General features: G+C 43.8%; 1 protein-coding gene across 5 annotated transcripts in view; it reads right to left on the minus strand.

Moving 5' to 3' along the window:
* Positions 1 to 5,149, minus strand: part of prkcq (protein kinase C, theta) — a 97,224-nt gene extending 92,075 nt beyond the window's left edge. For 2 of the 5 annotated variants that reach the window (XM_069910082.1, XM_069910080.1), the window contains exons 1-2: positions 4,891 to 5,149; positions 651 to 750 (exon numbers count right to left, since the gene is read on the minus strand). The gene's annotated coding sequence lies outside the window, so the exon portion shown is untranslated. Of the gene's footprint in view, positions 1 to 630; positions 751 to 4,890 lie in introns of all 5 variants that reach the window. The other 3 variants (XM_069910083.1, XM_069910081.1, XM_069910087.1) reach the window with 2 other exon arrangements.
* Between the last annotated feature and the right edge of the window lie 1,000 nt (positions 5,150 to 6,149).

A 6,149-nucleotide genomic window follows, 5' to 3' on the forward strand; every position in this document is an offset into this window, starting at 1 on the left:
ACAGAACTCCCTTCAAAGAGAAGAGGAGAACATCTTCAGGGTAGGAATCCCTTGAAGAGATTTTGCAGTGGAGCAACTGAATGGAGTGAAACATAAAAGGCTGCGCTCACTGTGATTGTTGTAAAAACACAGAAATGCTGGGGGAACTCAGCCTGTCTCGCCGCATCCATAGGAGGTAAAGATAAATAATTGACGTTTTGGGCCTGAGGCCTTCCTCAAGGTATGAGTAAAATACAGACAGGCATCTATATTGGAGGCACAGTTGGTGTAACGGTTAGCGCAATGCCTTTACAGCACCAGTCCTCTGCTCACAATAGTCAGGCTGTCTGTAAGGAGTTTGAACGTTCTCCTTGTGTCTGCGTGGGTTTTCCCTGCAAGCTCTGTTTTCTCCCACTGTTCAAAACGTACTAGGGGTGTAGGTTAATGGGGTGTAAATTGGGTGGCACAGGCTTGTGCGCCTGTTACCGTGCCGTATGTCTAAATTTAAATTTAAAAGACTGCGAAAAGTGAAGAACGGCAGGGGGTAAAGAACAGGATGGCAGAACAACCTCAAAGGGCTTAATGCCCTCCTCCTGTGCTTGAATCAATGTTTAGCAGCTATTGATCATTTTCTGGTAGTTTTGTGATCACCTGAATGATCTTGGCTTTACCTTCTGTTAACTGTTTTTTGATTCGTTGCTGCCGTAGAACGAGTTGAATTGATATCACTGGATTTTGAAGCGAGGGTAGTCCATAACATAACTATCGTGCCTTCGAAATTAGTAAATACAAAGAAACAAATTTCATTTCTGAAGCATCCTTCATGACACAGAATATTCCAAAACTCTGAGATTAAATGTATTTGAATAGTAGTCAATGTTGGAATGGGAGCATTTGCTTTTTGCAGAGAGCAAGATCTCCTAAACGACAGAGTGATGATGAATAACTTGGTGACTGACTCGGGGCTCCTGCCACCTTCAGACAGACAGTGCACCTGATGCCTCACTACTCACAGCTGGATGTTTCCGCTTGAGTATTGAGGAGGACTTGAACCCAAGTGCTTGAATAGAGTCTCATAGATAACTGTGGTAAAGCTTCTCTTTTAAAACCTCCATCAGCTTTTTATAAAAATGCAAGTATCAGAAATAATTTCTATTAATGTTGTTATTTGGCACTAAGGGGAGAATGTGTGACCTTAAAAGTTTGACCGAATGATCTCTGTGGAACCTGGACCAATTACACTCTGACCTCTAATTAAGACCATAAGTCATGGGAGCGGAAACAGGCCATTCAGCCCATCGAGTCTGCCCCGCCATTTCATCATGAGCTGATGCATTTTCCCACTCAACTCCACTGCCCGGCCTTCTCCCCATAACCTTTGATGCCCTGGCTTATCAAGAACCTATCAATCTCTGTCTTAAATACACCCAATGTCTTAGCTACTACAACTGCCTGTGGCAACAAATTCCACAAATTTACCACCCTCTAGCTAATAAAATTCCTCTGCATCTTTCTTCTAAGTAGACACCCTTCAATCCTGAAGTTGATCCCTCTTGACCTAGACTCTCCCACTGAGGGAAACAACTTTTCTACATCTACCCTGTCTATGCTTTTCAACATTCAAAATATTTTCCCTCATTCTCTGAAATTCTAACAAATACAGGCCAAAAGTAGTCAAATGTTCCTCACATGATAACCCTTTTGATTCCTGGAATCCTCCTTGTGAACCTCCTCTGAACCCTCTCCAATGTCAGCACATTCTAGTGAGCCTAGTAACATTTTGTCAATCTACCAATCAGTTTGAATGTCTTTGATTAATTTAATGTAATTTTTAAAATTTAATTCAGACGTACAGCACGGTAACAGGCCCTTTCAGTTCACGAGCCTGTGCTGCTCCATTACACCCAATTGATCTACAATCCCAGTATGTTTTGAATGGTGGGAGGAAACCCGAGCCCCCGGAGGAATATTTGCTAAATATTAAAGCTTTGTTAGAGCTGCTTGTGTTTCTGAATGAATATTTCAGCAGGCAAAGGTGAAATAAACAATGCTGTTAAAGTGTCCTCAGCCAATGGGCTAAACCAGCGGTTCTCAACCTTTTCCTTTCCACTCCCACACCACCTTAAGTAATCCCATGCCATTTGGTGCTCTGTCATTAGTAAGGGATTGCTTAAGGTGGGATGTGAGTGGGAAGGGAAGGCTGAGAATCACTGCTCTAGACCCAATTGTTACTGAAATATTTTGCTTGAGAAAAATTGTCACTGGCTCATTTCCTTTGGAGTTATGAAACCATGCACATGACGAGTCAATTAGGGTCAATTAAACCCTTTTTCTTTCCACCCACAAACTACCTTAAGCAATCCCTTACTAATCACAGAGCACCGATGGTGTGGGGTTACTTAAAGTGGGATGTGAGTGGAAAAAGAAAGGTTGAGAACCACCAGCCTAAATGCAAAGTTGAGGCTAACCCAATGATGAACTGACCATGCTCAAGTGTGACCTCTGGTGGATGGATGTAAGATTGGCTGTAGTCTCAGGGCTGATGTGTTTCGATGGAGGTCTGGCAGGACTTTGAGAGGAGGGCAATTGTTGTGTGCAATTGTTTATTGTGTGGAATGCAGGCCACCCCCCCCACCCCCCACCGTCACAGGAAGGCTTTGGAAAAAGTTACCGAGGAGATTTCACAGGATGCTGTGAAACATGAAATCTGCAGATGCAGTCAAAACGCAGAAACGCTGGAGGTACTCAGCTGCTCTCACAGCGTCCTTTGGGGGTAAAGGTATCTAACCGATGTACTCCTTCACCTCCCATTCTCCTCACTACTTTTTAATCCCAGCCATTAACATAGACACCTGCCTGCTTTTTGCTTCTACTTTGAAGAAGCGCTCAGGTCTGAAATGTCGGTGATACATCTATGGTGAAACCAGCTGAGTTTCTCCAGCTTCGCTGGGTTTTGTTTACCATGATGCTCCCTGGATTGAAGGGTGTGAGCAATAGGACAAAATTGGGATTGTTTCCTCTGGAGTATTGGAAGCTGATATAAAATCATGAGGAGGAATAAACGGGGTAGACGAACCTAATCTATCTCCCTGGGTAAATTTGTAACGCACTAAAGGACTTGCTTGGAAAGTGAGGGGTGGGGTAGGAGTTTAAAGGAGGTATGTGGGACAGAATGGTGGGTGCCTGGAATGGGATGGTGGAAGCAGATGTAATAGTACCATTTAAGAAGTTTCTTGATAGACCTAAGAATATGCAGGGATGGTAGGATGTGGATCATATACAGCTCTGGGTAGCTCATGTACAGCTTTGTTACTATGCCCCATCTCCCCATTCTCAGCCAATGCGCTTCCTGGTTCCACAGTGATTTCCCCTTTCCACTGACAAAGATGACCCTGAACTCAGGAAATATCACACAGCATCTGCGGAAGGAAATGCAAGGTTCCTGAGGCAGGGTTTCGACCTTAAATGTCAACTGTCCGATTCTCACCGTGGATTCTGCCTGACCTGTTGAGCACCTCGTTTTGCTCAACATTGGGGAAACTGCCTTCTCCCATGTGTCTGCCTGTTGGATTATTGTTAAACTTGGTCTTCATGTCAGTTGTGCCGTCTTACCTCCAGCTCTCCACCTCCTTCCCTCCCCATTCACAGAGCCACCTCCCCTTCCCCAGTTTGCTCCCATGGCCTCCCTCCTTTATCCACCTTCTGCCAGTGGGTCCGTGCTCCCCCCCCGCCTCCTTCCCCCTTCAGATGTCTGCCTACATTTTGCTCACACCTTGAAGAAGGGCTCAGACTTGAAACACTGGTTCTGAATCCCTATCTTTGCTGCATGAAGTACTCTGTTTGACCTGCTGAGTTTCCAGCGTTGAGTTTTTTCTTGAACATAATCTCAGTCCCCAGGTTTTGATCAAAGGATTGAGCTCATTAAATATTTAATAAATTAAATTTCCAATTAAGTAACTATCTAAAATAATTTATTCTCATGATGAATTTCCTGTTTACAATAAAATCAGATATAAAGAAAATATGCTCAATAAAGTAATCAGCTTAACAACGTTTACGTCAGCGTTCAGTCACTTGGAACCGATACAAAATTCTTTGTTATCTTTAATTACAATCTGCTCAAACATATTTCGCACCTCTTTTTATACTTGTGAAGATGAATATACTCTTTCATAAATGTCAATGAAGCCGGTAACCTCTCTTCAATGTCTTGTTGGCCAAGGGCAGCTAGTGGGAAGTCCTGGGAGGAGGAGCACACACGAATGGGAGAAAATTTTGCACTGCTAGAGAGTTCCTGTCCCAGTCGTTGACTCACCCACTGATGGTCTGACAGGTCCATTTTTGGGTCATTGGCTCTCAGACCAAGGAAAGCGCATACCCACGCGTGCTTAAAGATTTTCTTGCCTGCAGATGTCAGGCTCCTGAATGATACAACCGTACTCCCTTGCTTGATACCAAATGATTTTTTGCTCCACTGTAACACTATAGTCTGTAATTGCGCTTTTTCCCTCATAATGTAATGAAATTTAATTTTAATGATACAGCCCGACAGAAGGCCTTTCTGGCTCATGAAACCTGTGCTGCCCACAATTAGACTCAATTAACCTACTGACCCATACATTTTGGAGGGTGGGAGGAAACCGGAGCAACTGGGGAAAACCCAAGCAGGTCTTGGGGAGACCGTACAAATGCCTTTCAGATGCATTAATTTACATGGTGCTAAGTATGTTCGAGTTGACCTGTTAGATTCTTCGCAGTAGAATCCTTCTCACTGTACCAGTTACAATGAGACAAATAAACTTCAACATTTAGCCCATCGGATGCTGGGGAACCTTTCATTCCTTATCCCATCTTCTAACTCTTGGCCCATAGCCTTCAGTTGTACATTTCTTAATGCTATCAGAGACTCACCGTTTACCACTTTCTCCTGCAGTGTGTTCCAGGGTTTCCCCACTCTCTGGGTGAGAAAATTGCCCCTCTGATCTTCCAATCCCCTCCTCTTTACTCAAATCTATTCCCATTTACATCTACTTCTGATAAAGGCATTTATTCTCTTCTTTATAGCTTTAAATCAGTAATAATCCTTCAAAAAGGCAAACTGTAACTTCAGGGTTAAATACTGAAGCATTCATGTTAGCAGGGCTGTTCAATAATCCTTCCCGCTGGTTCTTCTTTGTGTGGGGGGAGAATTTTAATATCTCCATGGCAACTTCTTACAACACTGTTAGTGGGCCTTTCAGCCACTAGCACATGTAGTCCTGCTCACACAATGGATGGGCAGGGAAGAGGATGGGGTGGGGTTTAACTCTTTACTAGATGTCTACTGGCTGTGGGCATATGAATTCTAAGCAGGAATAAATTCAAGTGAAACCCTGGCTGATCTGATTGCAACGTCTACTCCAAATTCTCATCCAGTTCAATAACTCCCTCAATTATCAAGTGTCCTTCACCCTCTGCCAAAGACAGACTTCCCCAGTCTTAGAGGAACAAGTCTAATGACTCTCTGAAAGGAAATCAGTCACCTCATCTCTACTCAGTGGGCAACCCCTCATCGACCACAATTCTAGATTCTCCCATTAGAGAAGCCATCCTCTCCGCACCTGCCCAGTGAGGGCACTCAGTTTTTAGTGTTTCAAAGAAGCCACCTCTCACTCTTCTAATCACCAGTGAATGCAAATCTGCGGAAAGGCTCAGACTTGAAACATTGATAATATATCTTTACCTCCTCTGGATGCTGAAAAACCTCCGGCAATTTCTGTGTGTTTTTAACTGAACTGTCTATCCATTTGCTTGCATTTTCTTCATACCTCCCTGATCCTTTCCTATCCAGGTACTGGTCGAAATCCTTTTTATCATGTGTGCAAACCTGTGTGTGTGTGTGTTTGCATCCGAAGGGATGTCTATGTGTGGTTGTGTAATTGTGTGTGTGTGTGTGTGTGTGTGTGTGTGTGTGTGTGTGTGTGTGTGTGTGTGTGTGTTTGCATCTGAAGGGATGGCTATGTGTGGTTGTGCAATTGTGTGTGTGTTTGCATCTGAAGGGATGGCTATGTGTGGTTGTGCAATTGTGTGTGTGTGTGTGTGTGTGTGTGTGTGTGTGGGGGAGCTCGTGAGGGCCAACAGTGATGCAGGTCTTTAACTTGTGCTGAAATAATCACTCTGCAATTCATTCA

This window comes from Narcine bancroftii, chromosome 13 (assembly GCF_036971445.1).
Source record: "Narcine bancroftii isolate sNarBan1 chromosome 13, sNarBan1.hap1, whole genome shotgun sequence".
Taxonomy (NCBI): domain Eukaryota; kingdom Metazoa; phylum Chordata; class Chondrichthyes; order Torpediniformes; family Narcinidae; genus Narcine; species Narcine bancroftii.